The sequence below is a fragment of the Canis aureus genome, chromosome 4, assembly GCF_053574225.1.
Source record: "Canis aureus isolate CA01 chromosome 4, VMU_Caureus_v.1.0, whole genome shotgun sequence".
Classification (NCBI taxonomy): domain Eukaryota; kingdom Metazoa; phylum Chordata; class Mammalia; order Carnivora; family Canidae; genus Canis; species Canis aureus.
The window spans coordinates 71,935,968-71,955,411 of NC_135614.1; the positions used below are offsets into that span (position 1 = coordinate 71,935,968).

General features: G+C 39.5%; 1 long non-coding RNA gene across 3 annotated transcripts in view; it reads left to right on the top strand.

Moving 5' to 3' along the window:
- The window catches only part of LOC144312966 (uncharacterized), a 50,062-nt gene that overhangs the window by 3,604 nt on the left and 27,014 nt on the right, over positions 1 to 19,444 (top strand). For all 3 annotated transcript variants that reach the window (XR_013378611.1, XR_013378612.1, XR_013378613.1), the window contains exon 3: positions 303 to 395. This is a non-coding gene — a long non-coding RNA (uncharacterized LOC144312966). The remainder of the gene's footprint in view (positions 1 to 302; positions 396 to 19,444) is intronic.

Genomic DNA, 19,444 nt, shown 5'->3' on the forward strand with positions numbered 1-19,444 from the left:
CGGTGAATGGCCCAAACTTTAATTTAGACACCAAATCAAGAGACCTTGGAAATGATCCCTAATCTGTCCTGCCTCATCCTCCATCATCCACCAGAAGGTCTCATCTGTGTACCTATTATAGGGAAAGCATGAGTGGGATGTACCCCTACCCTATCCAACTTCTTGGAGGACAAACAGGTCTGTAACTGTTAGCGACACTAGATATAGATATGGGTATGGGCATAGATATGCATAGAGATATATGAAATCAGTTATGTAAATTGTGAAATATAATCCTGATCCTGTCTGTTCAACTACTACAGATATCTAAAATTACACGTTTGGCAATGTTGGATAACCACACTGATGGAATTCAAAGAAGCTGGGAATTTCCTGAAGAAAAGTAGCTTCATCCGGTAAGTAGTAGATGCTAATTTGTAATTGTGCCTGTGGATAAGAATTCTCTATTTGGGGGGCAATATATCACATTTGATATTTTAAAGATTCACGTCTAGGTCTTAAAATATGCTGCTGTGAGGGTGCTGCTTAAAGTATGATTGTGGGCAATACTGGCATTATTTTTGAAGAGAAAATGGAAATTAAAAAGTTATTTTGTAAATGTATTCATGTGAAAAACTAAATAGGATTCCAGAAAATATTTTAATTTGATATATCGTAAAGCTTGATTAGTTATGAGATGTCTATCACTTCCAACTTTTTATATATAAAAATGACGAGGCGAGAGGTTGATAACGTGCTAGAGAGCCACATGGAACGTTCACATTTTATTTTTATTTATTTATTTATTTTTTTACATTCACATTTTATAACTTCAGGGGATCCCTTATAATTACTTAATTATGATTTGCTTTCCTTTCAATATCTATTAAGTGAATTTTGGTGAAGGATAACATTATCCTTAATAGTTCAAAAGGAGTTTTTATTTGAACTAGATATTACTTGAAGATTGATGGATTAATTGATCGATTTTACACAATCTGCCCTCTGCTGGATGTCGTAATTGTGTTCACGTTGTGTTCTAGAAATCTTCAGAAACCAGACAGCGAGAGAACTCTTGGATCTTCTATTTTATTCCCCCTTGGCCTTAGGGAGAATGTGGAATATATTTGTTTAGATTGCTGCTTTTATTCTCTTGGCTCTCATTTCTGGGAATAAGTAAGAGTGAGAGAGGTAATGCTAAAGGGATGGAATAGTAATACAATGGGGGTAGTCCTTGGAGAGAATTCAGTGGGAACCTTTGGGACTTTTGCCAAACTTAATCTAAAATAAGTAATCCTATCTATATTTTAAATAGCATCTCTTACAGGCAGTTAAATAGTTGGGACTTTTTAAAAAATCCAGTCTGATAGTCTCTGCATTTTAATTTGATAGAGTGTTTAGCACGCTTACATTTAAGGCATGAATATCATGGTTGGGTTTAGCCAGCCATTTTACTGTATGTCTTCTTTGTTTCCTCTGGGTTTTTTTGTTTTTTTTTTTTTTGTCTTTATATTTGTCCTTTTCTGCCTTATTTTATATTATGTGAATATTTCTTAGAATTCTATTTTAATTTGTGGTTTTTTTTGTTATTCCTTGCTATGTCATTTTTTTTTTAGTGTTTGCTCTGTAAATTACAATATATAGCCTGCTTTTCAGTATCTATGTGAGATAATATTGTACTATTTCACTGAATAGGTGCATTTAACTGCACTGCCTGTCCTTTACATTATACTTTTAAAATGTATCATATCTATGACAAACTAAAACCTGCAATGTGATATATGTTTTAAAGAAATTAAGAGGACAGTCTTTCCAATTTACCCACATGTTTACCTTGCTCAATATTTTTCAATCCTTCCCAAAGATCTGTTTCCATGTGATCTCATTTCCTTAATCCTGAAGAATTGCCTTTAGCATTTTTGTTTTAGTGGAGGTCCATTGGAATACGGTCTCTTGGTTTTATTTTAAAATGGCTTTACTTCATTTCATCGTTAAAGGAGATTTTTATTAGATATGGGATTTGACGTTGACAGTGTTTTTATTTCAACAATTTAAAGATGTTGTTCTATGGTTTTCTGGCCTTCATTGTTTCTGACAAATCATCAATTGTTCAAATAACTGTGTATATAATGTGTTGGTTTTCATTATTCATCCTACCTGGCATTTGCTAAGCTTCTTGAGTTTGCAAATTTCTTTACCATATGTGAGCATTTTTTAGTATTTCTTGAAATGTTTTTTCTGCCCCGTTGTCTTTCCCACCTCTTTCTGAGACTCCAGTTACAAATATGCCAGACCTCTTCGTATAGTCCCAAATACCCATGTGGCTCTTTTAATTTTTTTAAGTGAGCTCCATACCCAATGTGGGGCTCAAACTCATTACCCTAAGATCAAGAGTCGTGTGCTCTACCAACTGAGCCAGCCAGGTGCCCCTCTTTTAATGTTTTATTTTAAAAAAAATAGTTTATTTATTTGAGAGAATGAGAGAGAGAGAGAGAGAGTGAGAGTGAGAGAGAGAGAGAGAAAGAAAGAAAGAAAGAATAAGCAGGGGCAGGAGAGAGGGAGAAGCAGGCTCTTCATTGAGCAGAGAGCCAGATGTGGGACTCAATCCCAGGATCCTGAGATCATGACCTGAGCTGAACACAGACACTTAACTGACTGAATCACCCAGATGCCCCTTTTAATTGTTTTAAATATTTTCCCTCTGTGTCTTTCACACTAGATAATTTCTATTGAATTATCTTTAAGTTTGCTGACTTCTCTCCCACTATCTTCTTTCTGCTATTAAATCTTTCTAAATTAAAAAGTCTAAATTTTAAATATTTAAAAGATATATATTTCAGTTTTAGAATTTTTATTTATTTGTTCTTTTAAATATATTTTCTATTTCTTTACTGATACTTCCTTTTTTTTTTAGTTCATTATGGACATATTTCTCTTACCTCACTGAGTGTAGTTATAATTGCTGCTTTTGGGGAGGAGGGTAGGGGGTGGGGGTGAATGGGTGATGGGCACTGAGGGGGGCACTTGATGGGATGAGTACTGGGTGTTATTCTGTATGTTGGCAAATTGAACACCAATAAAAAATAAGTTTATTATTAAAAAAATAATTGCTGCTTTTATAAAACATTGCACGATTATTCCAATATTTGGATAATTGTGGAGCCGGTCTCCATTGATTGTTTCTGAGAAAAGATCACATTTTTCTACTTTGTTTGTTTATTTGTTTGTTTAGGGGTTGTTAAGTAATTTTGGATTGTAACCTGGACATTGTGAATATAATGTTATTAGAAAGACTGGATTCTGTTATGTTCTGCCAATGGCACTGATTTTATTTTTGAATGAATAGTTCACATGGTTAGACTTGATGTTACTTGCAGTAAATAGTAGCTCTGGTGAGAATTCAGTTTTGGGGGGCTTAGCTAAACTTCTTGAATTTGCAAATTCAAGAAGAGCTGCTTTGAGTTTGCCATGCAGAAGCACGTTTCAGACATAGTTAAGCATGCTGTAGACTTTAAACCCAGTGTATTCCTCTCTAGCTCTCTCTCTCCTGCAATTTCCCTACTCACATTCTTTCCAAAGAGCATGGTTGCCCCAAACTGTGATCTCTGGTTCTTCAAGCCAGAAATATTGTGTATTTTCTGACAGACTTTTAGACACCCCCTCACTACACAGACTTGGGCCAGTCTCAGACTAAAGGGTATAAAGTGTAGGAAACTGACTCTTTCCCTTCCTCCAAGTGTTGACACCTACATTTCTCCCCCTAATCTTTCTGCTGTTGGTTATTCTCCACTTCATTTAGATGTGGGGTTTTTTTAAATTATTTTTTTCTAAAAAATTAATAATAATAAAAATAAAAAATAAAAATATTTTTTCTAGTGCTTTATGTTGTTATGTGAAGGTGGTTCAGTTTAATAGCAGTTACCCATCTATTACTAAAAGTGGCACTCCTACAGTTGTATTTTCACATGCTAAGTGACTACTAGCTTGTTGAGGGAAAGTTGCGTGAACTCTTTTCCTTTGCTAGGTTAGATTTCTTTCCACTAGACTATTATGGAAACAATCTAGATTTTCCAGAAGATTGAAATATGCTTGTCTTCTACTTCAATCTGGAAATTGATGAAAAACTGCTGAAATCATGTAAAGCCAATCTGTTTTTTTTTTAAGATTTTATTTATTTATTTATTTATTTATTTATTTATTTATTTATTTATTCATGAGAGACACAGAGAGAGACAGAGACATAGGTAGAGGGAGAAGCAAGCTCCCCATGGGGAGTCCAATGCGGGACTCAATCCCAGGCCCCCCAGATCAGGACCTCAGCCAAAGGCAGACACTCAACCACTGAGCCACTTAGGCATCCCAATCAATCTGTTGTCTTAAACATCACTTTAGAATGAAGATTTATACATTTCAATAGCACTATACTACAGAGGAAAGAGTTTTAAGCAACAAAGAGGTGTGGTCAAACTTATCTTTGTATTTCCTCTGAACTTTGTTCAAATGCCAGAAACCAATTTATTTGAGGGAGTTACAGTAAGCCATCTCTTTATTTTCATGATTCCGTTGTGCTTAAATTAATTTTACCCAGACTGAAATGAAAACTTCCCAAAGGAATCTTGTCAGCTTCTCACATGTCACCATCTTCATCTAGTTCTAACACAACAGCAATTATTTTGTCCATTACCAAACATCAGAGGATGCTTAGTCACTTTGGAATAATGCTCAGGTAATTTCCACATGCCCAAGGCATTTGAGGAGAAATGTTTGCTGAAATTCAACACAAAATAACCAAGTTAAACTAGAATAAGATGAAACACCCAAGAAGAAGAGAAATATTATTCAATGTTATTAAATCTTCTAGCAAAGATAATCATAAAAATTTGTCTTCTTCAAAATTTTTGGAAAATGATGCCTAAGGATGAAGGTGTAAATGTTCTGAAGAAGAATGGTAACAATTTATTTTGAAACTCTCCCTTTCTTAGAAAGAAAGAATATTCTACATGACTGGAAATTTAGGCTTACAAATGTTTATGGCTGCGAATTTGTAATACACACAAGGACACACAAACCCCAACACTCACTACAAAAACATTGTGGGAAAAATGGGGTCAAAAGGACATGGTTTATAATAGCAAAATAGCAACAGCCCAAACATGTTCCAACTTGGGACACCTGGGTGGCTCAGTGGTTGAGCGTCTGCCTTTGGTTCAGGGTGTGATCCCAGGGTCCGGGGATTGAGTCCCACCTGCTTCTCCCTCTGCCTGTGTCTCTGCCTCTCTCTGTATCTCTCATGAGTAAGCAAATAAAATCTTTAAAAAAATTTAAAATCTTTAAAAAAAGAGATGTTCCAATTTTATGATCTATTCTTTCAAAAGAAAGAAGACTATGTGTATGTACTGCTATGGAAATACACCCAAGAAAAAAGTTAAGAGTCAGGAATGTGTATTTAGTATGTCCATGGTACCTATTTAACTTGTTCATGTTTATGAGATAGATACCTATGAATGTTTTGAGTAAGATTACAAGAAATTGCTAACTGTGATTGTTTTTGGGGAGAAGGTCTAAGAATGAAGTGGGGTGTGTGAGGGAGGCTTGTCCTTTCATCTTAGACCTGTCTATGTAGACTGGCTTTTTGTCACGAATGTTTTAATTTTTAAAATGTAATAATTTTTAAAATCAAAGAATGCCTTACTTGATTGAGGAAGGACCTCATTTTTTACTTGTTTTGGTTGTTACACACAAGTTAGAATCAATTATAATCTCTCTAAAGATATAGAAGAAACCACATTAATTGCCTCTGGGGAAGAGAACTAGGTGGCTGAGAAACTAGATGGCTGAGGAACTATTTCTACCCTTTTATATCTTTTGAATTTTTGTATATATAGATGTATTATTTCGTAAGAAAAATCAGAATTTAAAGTGCTGTGATGACACCCCCCCCACCTCCCAAAATGGGATACACTGATCTGAATGTTATGTGTAAATGGGCCAAGCTTGCCAACTATGGGCTTTTCCATCACAAACAGACCTGAGGTTCCAAGTGGTCTCTGTTGAGACAAGCTGTGCAGCAGGAGTCTGAGATCCCGCTCCTGGCACCCTGCAACTGTTATAGAAGTTGGCCTCATAGAGCTGGTGGAAAGAGAGCCCCTAACCCACAGGGGCCTGGGTTGGGGCACAGACTCTCCCAGGGGGAAGAGGGAGCCCTTGTTCCAGGCAGGGCTGGAAGTCCTCCATCCCCAGGACAACCTCAACTTCAAAGACAATTCTTGTTTCTTTCCACTTTTTACTTTGTAAAAAAAAAAAAAAAAAAAAAAAAAGACTATAGAAAGCTATAAAATTATACAAGCATATAAAGAAGGAAACAATAGCTACTTGTTTATTTAAAATAGGAGGAAAATCCTAATGGGTGCTACCTGACGTTGCTATTTACTTGGAATATTGGAAAGTTGGGAACAACTCCCAGGTCTTACATTATCTTCACCTAGGGCACCACTAGGTGGTGTGCAGAGAGCACAGGCAGGTTGGTCTTTCCCTCTGTTCCTATTGGATGCCAGATGCTCTTCCCTATTCCAAGTGGTGTTCTAGGATGGAGGCTGTTTCCAGGTGATAGCCATGCCATCTGGACCCAGGGCTGCCCGATGCTGCAGTAGCAGAAGAGAGGGCGAGAGGATGACAAGGATTGGCTTTAAGGCCAGGGCCACTTTCACCCATATTCTGCTGGCTGGACCTTAGTCCATGGTCCCAACTGAACTGCAAGGGAGTCTGGGACATGGAAGCATCCTGTGTGCCCAAGAAGAGGAAGCAGGAGCAGGAAGGCATGAAGACAATGTCTGGGCGCAGAAGGAACTTGGTTAATAAATTAACGATATACCTTTATAGTGAAATATTCAGCCATTAAATATCAGGCTTCAAAAAAAAGATAAATAAATAAATAAATAAATAAATAAATAAATAAATAAATACATACATACCAGGCTTCAAAGACTGTAATGACAGGAAAATGACAGTGTTCAGTGAAAAGAGCAAGATACAGAATCTTGTGTCACTAACTTTGGGAAACATAATATTTATATATGTGTATGCATTCTCATATACTGAAAAGGAAATATAAAATATGTTCTTTGTGGTTATTTTTAAGTGATAAGGCTGTAAGTCATTTTTTTATACTTTTGAAGAAATTGCTTATTTTGATCATATATTCCTTGAAAAGAAATATGTATAATGTAAAAAACAGGGCTTTTTTCCACAAGTGGAGAAGAAATCCTCAGAGCATCTGAAACCAGAGCTGACACTTCAAATTCCTTTATAAGTTGCTACAGACTATGAATTTGAAGCTATGCTAGTAAGCCTTTTTTTTTCCCTTTAATCAGCAGAGGGCAGCTCTCTGGTTTAGTGCTTATTTTTCCTCATAGCGTAGATGCTAGCCAAATCCTCTGTTTTATACATTAACTGTGGCCAGAATCGCATATTAGATTTATTGTGTTGGGAAGGAGAAGACAAGTCTGAAACTTATCTTTGCCAGTTGCAATGCTTACTGCATAGTATACATTTTTGTTGAACAGAGAAAATCAGGCAACCAGGTCTGCCCTTTAGGTGGTTTTAATCTAAAGCAGACAATATCCACATATTGACAGGCTCAGTCACAAAACTATGAGAACAGAGCAATCCACATAGTGAACAATGTCCTTGTAGGAAAACAGACACTGTGTTTGGGAGAGGATGAGGGCTAGGCCAAGGTGGTTGGATATTCTGGTAGGAAAGAGCTACATGAAAGGCATTTTTCCTTTGCACAGGGAGATTTTGTGGTTTAAAAAATAGATATCATTTTTTTTATTATTCATATATGGCAAAGAACATTGAGAGAATAGAACTAAGACAAAATACAGATGCTCATTAAAAACAAGAAAATTTGCTCAATGTGTATTTTTATTCCATTGCATTGGAAAATTTACATTGATCACGTCCAATGCTAATGAGAGCGTGGATCAACAGTTAATTCTCAAATGCTGTTGGTAGGAGTATAAGTTAGCCTTTATATTATCAAAACTGTAAATGCATGTTTACTTTGGAGAAATTGAGCTTCCAAGAAGCTCTTTGCCTCAGGGTAACTCCCTTAGCAGAAATAAAGTGAGTGGGTGAGCAAGGCCTCTGCTCTCCTGCTTCTGCTTTCGTAACCTGGAAAATAGAACTATCCCCCTCAATCCCTTAGCAGGCCCTAGGGTCCAGAGCGGCTCAGTAAACCTCTCAGCTCATAGTGGGATAAGCTGCAGAGAGGGAGGGAGGAAGGGAGAGAGAGAGAGAGAGAGAGAAAGAGAGATAAAGAGAGAGAGAGAGTGAGAGAGACCGACCCTATAGAGCCCTCTAGTGGCCACTAGCTTTCTAGAGAATAGACTCCTTCAGGAATTTGCATTGTCTTCCCACATTGGTGCCCAAAGACAAGTCGGCCATCACAGGGTACTGATGCTTGGCCACCCACTCCCCGCTCCCAGGCTCTGATACAGGCCAGGAACAGGCCTCTGGCTCAACTTTGCCATAAATGAGATCAGAGTGTTCCCAAGATGGATGCAGCCCAGAATTCCTTCCCACCAGTGTGCCAAGGACACAGCCAGCCAAGGAAGCTGGCAAAATCAATGTCTTGTGTAGATCCTCCAGAAAGCACAGGGACATACCGGGAAAGCAATTCCCTGGAGCAACTTAAGTTTCTAATTACTTTAAAAATGTGCAAATTAGGGGATCCCAGGGTGGCTCAGCGGTTTGGTGCCTGCCTTTGGCCCAGGGCATGATCCTGGGGTTCTGGGATTGGTTCCGGGATCGATTCCCACGTCGGGCTCCTGGCATGGAGCCTGCTTCTCCCTCCTCCTGTGTCTCTGCCTCTCTCTCCCTCTCTATGTCTGTCATAAATAAATAAATAAATAAATAAATAAATAAATAAACAAACAAACAAATAAATCTTTTTTAAAATGTGCAAATTAACCTTTCAAATGGCCATTAGTTATATAAGATCGAGCAAGAAAGGAGATGGTTACACTGGAAGGAGAGAATAGGGGGCCCAGAAGAGCACCATTCATATCACAGCGTGCTTCTTGTGTGCCAGCTATCAGTGCTGCTGCATGCACTGGTATCATGGGCTGGACCACCCACAGCTCTAAGGTGCTTCTATGCTCATTAGCAAAACGTGGGTGCAGGACTTGGCAGAGAGACAGAGCCTTTGTGTGAAGCCCAAAATGCCCTGTTGGCAGGCATGTGTCCCTGCGTGCTGAGACACACAAGTTGGTGAGAGAAGGGGACTTGAGTTTAGTTCCCACCTACCCCACCCAGTTGGCCAGACACCTTGGTGGCATGCATCAACCTCACAACATGTCAGCAGCATTGAGTTTTTGTAATGCTGGAGGCTCCCAGTCAAGGGGAAGAGTGAGGGCTGAAATCTAGCCTTGCTCTGCTGGCCAAGTCAAGCTAGCTCTGTGTTGCCTGGGGAGGGGGGGCGGGTGTCACTGTGTGTATGTAATAAGCACAAATATGCATTATGTGCTAGTGGCCCGGGGTCTATCTTGTATCATACTCTCATGACCCTGTACGGTAGGCAGAGATAAGTTTCCTGTGAAGCTAATGGCACAAGCTTTTCCAAGATCCAGGGAGAGGTTCAAATGGTCACATTTTGTCCTAAAACAAGATAATTTCACTGTATGCACTTAAAACTATTATCATAGCCACTTTTGGAGACAGGTACAATGATAATAATCCCTGTTTTGTAACTGAGACACAGAAAGGTTAGATAGCATTACTCTTAAGTGGTAGAGCTTGGAATTGTTGCAAACTGACTGACGCCAATGCCAGAAAATCATGGACAGTGTGTATGTTGTTCCCGAGGGGACAAAACTTCCAGAAGAATCCTATCAAGTACTGTTCACTTTTCCCCTCCAAGCTACAAATGTCATAATAGATGAGAAACATTTTTAGATGTTGTTCTAGTCAGAGGAGACTGATAAGAAACAGAGAACAAATCATGAAGGTCAGACCAGAAGACACAGTGGTCTTTGTGAAGCCAGTCCTACACATCGTGTGGCAGCAGGACCACACAGCCATTGTCACCAAGGAGAGGGTTATGTCTCATGGCCATTGTATTATTTAAGGAACAGTCTAAAGCAAACTGCTGTGGTTTACTTAACACCTAAATTGATCTCCTCCTCATTTAACAGTCAGGAGGTGAGTGGTCCAGGTAGGTGGGCAGCTCTGACATGCAAAATACACAAGGTCCAAGAGCATTCTGGCCAACACCTTTCTCCAGCAGGAGGAAGGGGGAGAGAGACTCCCTTGGGTTCAGATGTAATTGCCTATCCAGCTGCTTGAGAAGCCAAGAAGTTAGTCTCTCTTAGGCTTAGATAGATTAAAAAAAAAAAAAAAAAAAAAAACAACCTGGAAGATTTTTTTACTAAAAGGAAGAAGGGAAGATGGATATCGAGAGATCATTAGGCATATGTACCAATGCCCTGAGGCCACGGTTCAACTTGGAAGACTATGAGGCCTGAGATCTGGGAGCACAATGTGAGAATTGGGATGAATTATAGAATAAAGAAAGTGAATGAGAGAGAAGGACCTTGCCAGGAGGTAATGAGATGCAGACAGTGTGGAGCAAAGATCAAGTAGAGCACAGACGGAGCAACGACAGCAGTTTTGGGGACCTTTCTCACAGTTATGGGCTGTGATGATTTGACAATAAGAAAATGCACAGGGAATCTGAGAGTCACTTCTGTTGACTCATAAGAAGACTTGGGAGACCGAAGAAGAAGATCCTTAATTCAGGAAATAAGGAGAGGACAAGTTTAAAAAAAAAAAATTTACAAAGAAGAGATAAATTAAGACTGTTTCTAGTCCATTCAGGGCAGACCAAATTTACTAATCCCTTAGTGAGCAATGATTCACTATTACACAAGAACACATGGATGCTAACCACATCCTTTCCCTCCCCTGCTCCACCAAAGTTCTGGAAAGAGGACTCTTTTAGGCCTTATTTTTTCTACTTTGTCTTTTCACCATCCCAGTGTTTGTAGGGATATTGTTATTGCCCCATTCAGTAGCTCCTTTGCATTTTTACATGGTGTTCTTCTGCATCATTTAAGTGATTAACTCATTCACTTCTTCATACACCATCTTGCCATAATTTCTATCTTCCAGTTTTCTCTAGGTTCATCTTTTCATTCTCCTCCCTGAATTCCTTCTTCTCACAGTGGTATATTAGAAAGAGTAGAATGACCCACTCAAGTCCCATTGAGGCCTCCTTCTGGGTCGTAAAGGCTGGAGAGCTAAAAACTTACATATCCCAAACATCCTTGCAGCTAGGACTCTAAACATGTTTCAGATTCTGTCAATCAGATGGACTCACGTGAAGACACAGGGAGACAGAGGGAATGAAGGAAGCCTAGAGAAGAATTTAGTAAAGGTGATCAGTACTTCTTCAGGAAGTCTACAACTTTGGTCAAGAGTCACTGTTATTTATACACAGTCTGCCTAGAAAATACATCCACTCCCGTGTTTCAGTTTCCTTGTTATATGTAGATGATTTCTCTGTTAGTCAGCTACCGACTGGTGCATACTGATGCCTAAAAAACCACCAAAAATTTAGTAGCTTGCAATACTAGCTTTTATATTTTCTTGCTCACAGGTCTGTGTATCATTCGGGGTAGCTCTGCTCCAGGCTGCTGGTCACCTGGGCTTCAGGCTTCACTTGGGTTCAGGTGTACTCTGTGTATCTTCACAGTCTCCTTGATCAGCAGTCACCCAGAGCATGTTCTTCCCTGGATCACAGAAGCCAGAGGGAGAAGCCAAACACACAGCCACATTTAAAGCTTCTGCTCTTATCATGTCTGCTTACATTTTCTTAGCCCAAATGAGGCACATGGTCAAGTCCAAAGTCAGTGGGGTGGAGAAGTATATTTGTGTTCCAGGGGGAAGGAGGAGGGAGATTAATATTTTCTAAAAAATTAATCAAATCTATTCCAACTTCCATTATAAATCTTGAGCTGAGACTATTTCTCATGGTCTCCAGGCGCTGCCTGTGGTGCATCTCCTCTGCTGATGCTGCTTCCAAGGCTGCCTGCAACGATGAGCATGGCCTGCATATTGTTTAATAACTGCCAATTCACAAAATAAAGTAGGACAGGGTGAAGAGATTGACTTGGCTTTTGCAGAGAAAGGACGTTCTTGAGAGAGACTGGCCACCCGTGTGTGTGGATGGTGAAGGACTCCTGTACCTATTGATAGAAATGTAACATGCCAAGTCTCCCTGCACTAGCCTCTAATTTTTTAGGTTCTTTCTCTCACAGCTCCCCCTCTTGAACCTTGTACTCTTCTCAGACTACAACAAACAAAAACAAAACCCCATTAGAAAAAAAGAATGATCTTGCATGAATACCAATGTATTGTTGGAAAGACAAATTCAGTCCTTTTTGCCATTAAAAAAGATGTCAAGGCAACAAACGGCCTGAGAAAACATTTATTATATTGCTACGTTTTTTTCAGATAAATCACCCAAATAAAATGCTAAACCATCAACAGTTTGATGCAGTTTTCATCTGGAAATGCATCTGATCTTGAGCACTTCCCTCCCCCCCCCCGCCCAAAGAGTATCATAGGAGGCTCAGAAGCCTCCCACCATCCTTTAACAGGGCTTCTGCTAATATATATGATTGCTTCACACAAAACCACGAAACCTTTGGAATAAGCTCTTTTCGAATAATCTGTTAAAAAAATAGGTGTATTCCCTTTTATATGTTGACTTATTCCAAATCAATCTTCCCATTTAAACTGAGTCAAGAAAATATGTGCCTCAGAGCTGAAGGCAGCCCACGCCTAGGACAATTGAGTCATGAAGGACTCATGGCCCTGGACCAAGTATGAACCCAGGGTAAATATACATAGGTTAACGATCCCTTAGTTTTGTTTCTTTACCTTTTCAAGGATTAAATGTGTCACCACCAGAAGGATGACTTTTGCGAACTGGCAGTTTTTAAACAATATGCAGGCCATGCTCATTGTTGTAGGCGGCCTTGGAAGCAGCATCAGCACAGAGGAGATGCCCCACAGATAGTGTCCAGAGATCAAGAGAAATATTCTAAACTCAACCCTCTAGAAACTATGACCATCAAAACCACCACAGCTGCCTAGCCTCTTACCTATGGGGTCTAATCTTTAAAAAAAGAAAAAAGAAAAAAAAAAAACCTTGGTATTAAGAAAAATTATACGCCTATACAGAAATAACAAAAGGTAGTGTAAGAAGCTCCCCATAGTCATCACTCAACTTAAACAATAATATATTCCTGTCCCATGTTACACCATCTATATGATTATCTATTTTCCTTCATTCCACGGGGTAATTTTGAAGCAACTCTGAAATATCCTATCATTTTACTTATAAAGATCATATCTTTAAAAGATATACTTTAAAAAACCCAATATCATTAAGAGGGTCAATATATATTAAATAAGTGTGGTGTATACATTTCTATTAAAGAGAAAATTCAGTTATTTCTTGGTGTAAGACACAGTTTACAACTGTTTCAAATAACTGCAATAAATAGTCCTCTCCGAGTGTCAGAATGTGTAAACCACAGAGACATTAATCTATAAAACATGTCACTGAACCTATCATGTTAGCTACTCACTTTAATTGGAACACTTTGATTCTATGTATTTTAAATAAATTAAAAACGGGAGATTTTCACATTCTGTTCTGCTGCCAGTTTATTAAATGCTTCCTGTTACTGCTCTTGAATAACCTTCTGGGGAATTATCCATCTTGACTGAATTTTTTTTTTCTTAGTGTCTTCATTAAAATTTCCTTTAAAGTTTGTTCTTCTTTTGAACAGAAAGAAACATTTTCAAAGTGGTTTCACCAGCCCGCTGTCAGACTGCAGCATCAGTTGCTATATTAGTCTAACGTTGCCTTTCTGACTAGTGTCCAATGTTTAAATCCCAAGACATTTAATATTGTAACCAAAGGGCTTATTGAAAATAAGGGAGTGGTGTGTGTGTGGGGGGGTGGGGAGCTATATAGTTGGGAGCTTCCATTTTCACTCTAAGCATTGGTGGCTTGCTTGTCCTCTAGTTCAATAAATCATCAATAACACCCAATTTTCACTACCATATGCTACTTCTTTCTTTTCTTTCTTTATAATTATTTGGCCCTTTCTGCAATAGCCTCTCAGAAACTAAGAAGTTGATATGTGCCTTTACAACGAAGAAATATGTTTTCTTAGAACTGCTTTCTGGGGCCCCTGGGTGGCTAAGTGGTTGAGCATCTGCCTTTGGCTCAGGTCGTGATCCCTGGGGTCCTGGGATCAAGTTCCTGCATCGGGCTCTTGCTTCTCCCTCTGCCTGTGTCTCTGCCTCTCTCTCTCTGTGTCTCTCATGAATGAATAAAATCTTAAAAAAAAATAAAAATCATAAGGAAGAAAAAATACATTTATAGTACTGTACTGTATTTATGAAAAAAAATTGATATAAGTGGCCCTCACAATTGAAACTCACTCTGTTCAAGGGTCAAACTATATATTTATTTATATATACATACACATATATAAAATATGCATATATATGCAAATGTGTATATATACAAACAATAAAATGCGGTAATGTCTGCTACAATTATTTTTCTGTGTATTTATCCTAATATGGAAACTTTTACTTTGGCACTTCTTTAGCTTTCATGCTTTTCGTACGATTATCAAGACCTCTGTGTTTCAGTAGGGAATTTAAATCTTTTCCTTAATATCAATGATAATGATATATACTTTCTTGAGAAATGAAAATATTTGAAATTAAACATCTAAGCTTAAACCATTAAGTAAAAGTGAACTTGACTTTAAAAAATAATTAGTTCCTCACATGACCTAAACTGATATTTGGCTATGGCATATAAGTCAACTTCTTATCCTGAGGATGTGTTTCACTTATAAATTGAGGTCTCTGTTCAAGACTCCTTTTGCATGGATACCTAAGCCAATAGAGAAACCACATAAGGAAGAAGAGATTTTTGCCAAATTTTTGCCAAATGCTTAGAGAAGGAGGAGGCGTTAGATCCACTGCCATCCCAAATTAGCCAAGTACAAAGGTAAAATAAGTGGTTTTTCAGATAAACAAGATCTCAAAAACTTGACCTCCTATGCGCTGTTGCTAAAACTACTGAAGGATATGACCCACTAAAACAGGGAAGTAAACCAGTGAAGAGGAAAACAAGAGATCCAGTGCAAGACAGATGTGAAGGAAGTCCTGGAGATGATGGGAGAGGAGACCAAGAAAACAGAGGGGGTGGCACTAGAAGTCAATCCATTCAGGAACCTGTAGACCAGAGTCTCTAGAAGAGATATCTTCAAGAGGATGAAATTGATGGAATGTTAATTTACTTGAATTTGTCAAGAGATTTATCAAGAAGGGAAGCATTTGGAAATAAATAAATATATAGAAAATTGAGCAAATGGAAAAGCAAGACATGCTAACTTTAGGGAAAGAAAATGTGAGTGGAAAAAAAGCAGTCATGTGATATTACACTGCTAAGCTTTATCATTTATGTATAGTGATAATAATATGTTTACTGAGTATTGATTCAGACTTTACTGAGACCATAGGTGGATGAGAAGAGAGTGTGTGTGTGTGTGTGTGTGTGTGTGTGTGTGTGTAAGAGAGCAATATCCTGAGTCTCCATGGAGGAAAGTTAATGAGTAATATCTAAAACAGCATTATTCAAAAGTAGCAACATGAACATTTTTTTCAGAGATATGCAAAAAACATACCAAGGAGCTGGAACTACTTGCCTCTGGAAAATGGAAATTAAAAGGGAGGGGCTGTTTCTTCTCATAAGATCTACACAGATATTTGACTCTTGTCTGAGGTTGAGTTCTCTGGAATGCATTTATTGGGAAGTGCTCCTGGGATCAATGCTTGTGGACAAGACCAGCCTAGTGAAGGACAAAAGAGCCATTCGTATCTGTCAGGTGCCCTGGGGAGATGGCGAGGTGGAGGGTAGGTCTGGAGAGCAAGCAGGAGCATAATTAGCAGAAGGAGCGTGTTTGTGCTCGTTTTATGGGAGTTGGAAAATAGAGCGTCTTCAGGTCTTTTAACTTTGCTTTTTAAGAAATGATACATTATTGTCATACATGTGCTTTAATTTGGTGGTTGTTCTACATTCAAGTAGCCCATGGAAACCTCCTCTTTCTACCCCCAAAATGTCTATGAGTCACCAAAAGATCTGAGCCTTCTTGCAGTGGCAGGGGTTAGGGATTCACTTCGTTAAATCCAGTGTTTCCCAGATTTGTCTACAACCCCTTTCTCAAATGACATGTTAGTATCCTAAGAGTTCAGTTTAATCAACCTATTTAATTGTGGTTGGACTTTTTTTCAGAAATGCATTCTCTGATCGTGGCACTGTTCTTAGAAGGAAATACGATTCCCTTCATGAGAAGGATTCCAAGAACTGATTGATTGTGGCAAAGGCAGGGTCTGCCTATACATGCCTGGTTGAGCACTGTAAAATGGAAACAAAACAAAATACACCTCAATGAGAAAGAGGGGGAAGAAAAGGAGGGAGGAGGTGGAGGCTGTTTGGAACCAGGATTGAAAGATGTGGTAAGCATCGTGGGAATTAGAAAAGCCCAAAAGGGATACAGTTTTGGTTTTATGTCAAGAGGCCTAGGCCGGGGGAAGGCTCCCTCCCCATGAGGCTGGTTGGGGAGAAGGAGGCAACTGCCCAAGAGGTGGGGCAGGTTGCAGGACGGGCAGCCAGGCTGGGGTTCCAATGGAAGGAGACGCTTGGCTTCACGCTAGGGCGGCTGCCTCTGGAGCGGCCTGACCCCGAGCCTGAGCCCTGCAGGAGCCTCGCGGACCGAGGGGACAGGGGGGAAGCTCCAAGAGACATGGCTGGTGCAGTCAGTCACGATCAGGTAACTGAAAGCACCCCTGTGCTTCCTCCATCTGTGTCTCATTTGTTCGGTGAGCTCTCCGCACCCTGGGCTCACTTCACCCTCGAGACAGGGGCTGTCATCAACCGCTGCCCGTCGCTGTGGCCGGGGTGCAGGGGGAGGGGCCGGCTGGGGAAGCCGGGGGGCTCTTCTGATCCCCAGATGACCCTCGGAAGAGGACAAACAAGTGTACTTTATCTGTACCCGAGGTCCCCGAGGCGGTGGGGACGGTGAGTTGTGTGGAACGGGAAGCGCCCGGCTGTTCAGCAGACCTGCCCGCATTGGCTAAGGACAGGGGGTGGCCCTCTCCTTTCCATGTGCTGCGCATTCTTCCCTTTGGAATCTGAGCTTTTTAAAAGTATTAAATAGGTACCAAAGAACATTTAGAAAAACAAACAGGGGGGAATCCCTGGGTGGCTCAGCGGTTTGGCACCTGCCTTTGGCCCGGGGCATGATCCTGGAGTCTTGGGATCCAGTCCCAGGTCGGGCTCCCTGCGTGGAGCCTGCTTCTCCCTCTGCCTGTGTCTCTGCCTCCCTGTGTGTGTGTGTGTGTGTGTGTGTGTGTCATGAATAAATAAATAAAATATTTTTTAAAAAAGAAAGAAACAAAGATAAATAAATAAATAGATGATAGATAGATGATAGATAGATAGAAAAACAGGGTAGCAACATTTTGGTAATAAGAACAGACAGACTGTTGCTGAGGGGTTAGAGCTCAGGGGAGGGTGTGATGGTTCAGTGTATTTGTGGTAACCTAGAAGGTCTGTATCTTGACTGTGGTGGTGGTTACAGGAATCTACGCCTCAATAAAACTTCATAGACGTATACGCACGTGCACGCTCACTCCCAGGTAGCCCCTGTCAAAAAAAACAGTGACATCTGAGTAAGGGCTGCAGGTTATTCATAGTGTGGCACCGAGGTCAACTTTCTGGTTTGGGGTTTTGTTTTTGTTTTTGTTTTTTTCAGATTTTATGTATTTATTCATGAGAGACACAGAGAGAGGCAGAGACAGAGGCGGAGGGAGAAGCAGGCTCCATGCAGGGAGCCCAATGTGGGACTCAATCCCCAGATCCCCTGGATCAGGCCCTGAGCCAAAGGCAGACACTCAACCTCTCAGCCACTCAGGCGTCTAGACTTTCTGGTTTTGATCACTGAACTATAGGAACTACTCAGGGAAGCTAGATGGAGGGTACAGGGGAACTCACTTTGCCCTTTTAAAAATTTCTATGTGAGGGATGCCTGGTTGGCTCAGCGGTTGCGCGTCTTCCTTTGGCTCAGGGCATGATCCCAGAGTCCCGGGATCGAGTCCCACATCGGGCTCCCTGCAAGGAGCTTGCTTCCCCCCTGCCTATGTCTCTGCCTCTCTCTGTGTGTCTCTCATGAATAAATAAATAAATCTTAAAAATAAATTAAATTTCTATGTGAATACATAACTATTTCAAGATAAAAATATTTTAAAACTGGGAAGTTTGAATAATAATAGCACAGCAGAAATCCATTACCAACCACCCAGCTTAAGAAAGACCATTACCATTATCTGGAAGGCCTTCAGTGTGATCCTTCCTGACTCCCTATCAGAGAGAACTCCTACCTGGATGTTTGTATTCATCATCCCTTCGCTTTTCTTTATAGTCACCTCTGATGTATTTACACCCCCACAGAACATATTGTTTGGTTTTGCATGTTCTGGAATGTCAGCTAAATGGAGTCATTCTGGATATATTCTATCACTTGCTTTTACACTCAGCGAGTTTTCTTTCTGAATTCCATCTGTAATGAGTGTAGCTTTTTGACTTGTCCATTGATGTATTCATTGTGAATATGCCACAATTTATTTATCCATTCTTTTGTTTATTAACATTTGGCCTGTTTTCAGGGTTCTTTCCCCAATTACAAACAAACAGTCCTGCTATGAAACATTCTTCCACATGTCTCTTAGTACACAGTGCACGAATTTCTCAAGGGACTATACCTTGGGGTGGAATTACTGAGTCAGAGAATTTATCTACTTTTCTAACTTACTGGATGGCGTCAAATTATCTTCAGAGCATAACGATTGCTGTGCATTCTCAGTTAACGTTGGTTATTATCAGGATTCTCACTGTTTGTGTAAAGGGTATCTGACCATTGTGGTTTTAATTTGTATCTTTTTTTCTAATTTCTAATGAAATCACTCAGAATAATACATTATTGTCTATTTCTTGTTCTTCTGAGAAATACACACTTAACACTTTTGCTCACTTATCAGTTGTCTTTTTCTTATTGATTTATGAGGATTCTTTATATATGCTGGAGATTAATCCTTTGTGTTGCAAATACCTTCTTCCAGTTTCTGCCTTAACTTTTTTACTTTCGTTATTGTGTCTTTTAAGGAATATAAACTCTTAATTTTAAAACAGTTGATTTCATTTTAAGAATCATTTATAGTATGTATTTTTTTCAAAGAAATATTTATAAATCATAAAATTATACCTCTATATTAATCTTTGATAAATTTTATAGTTCTACTTTTACTT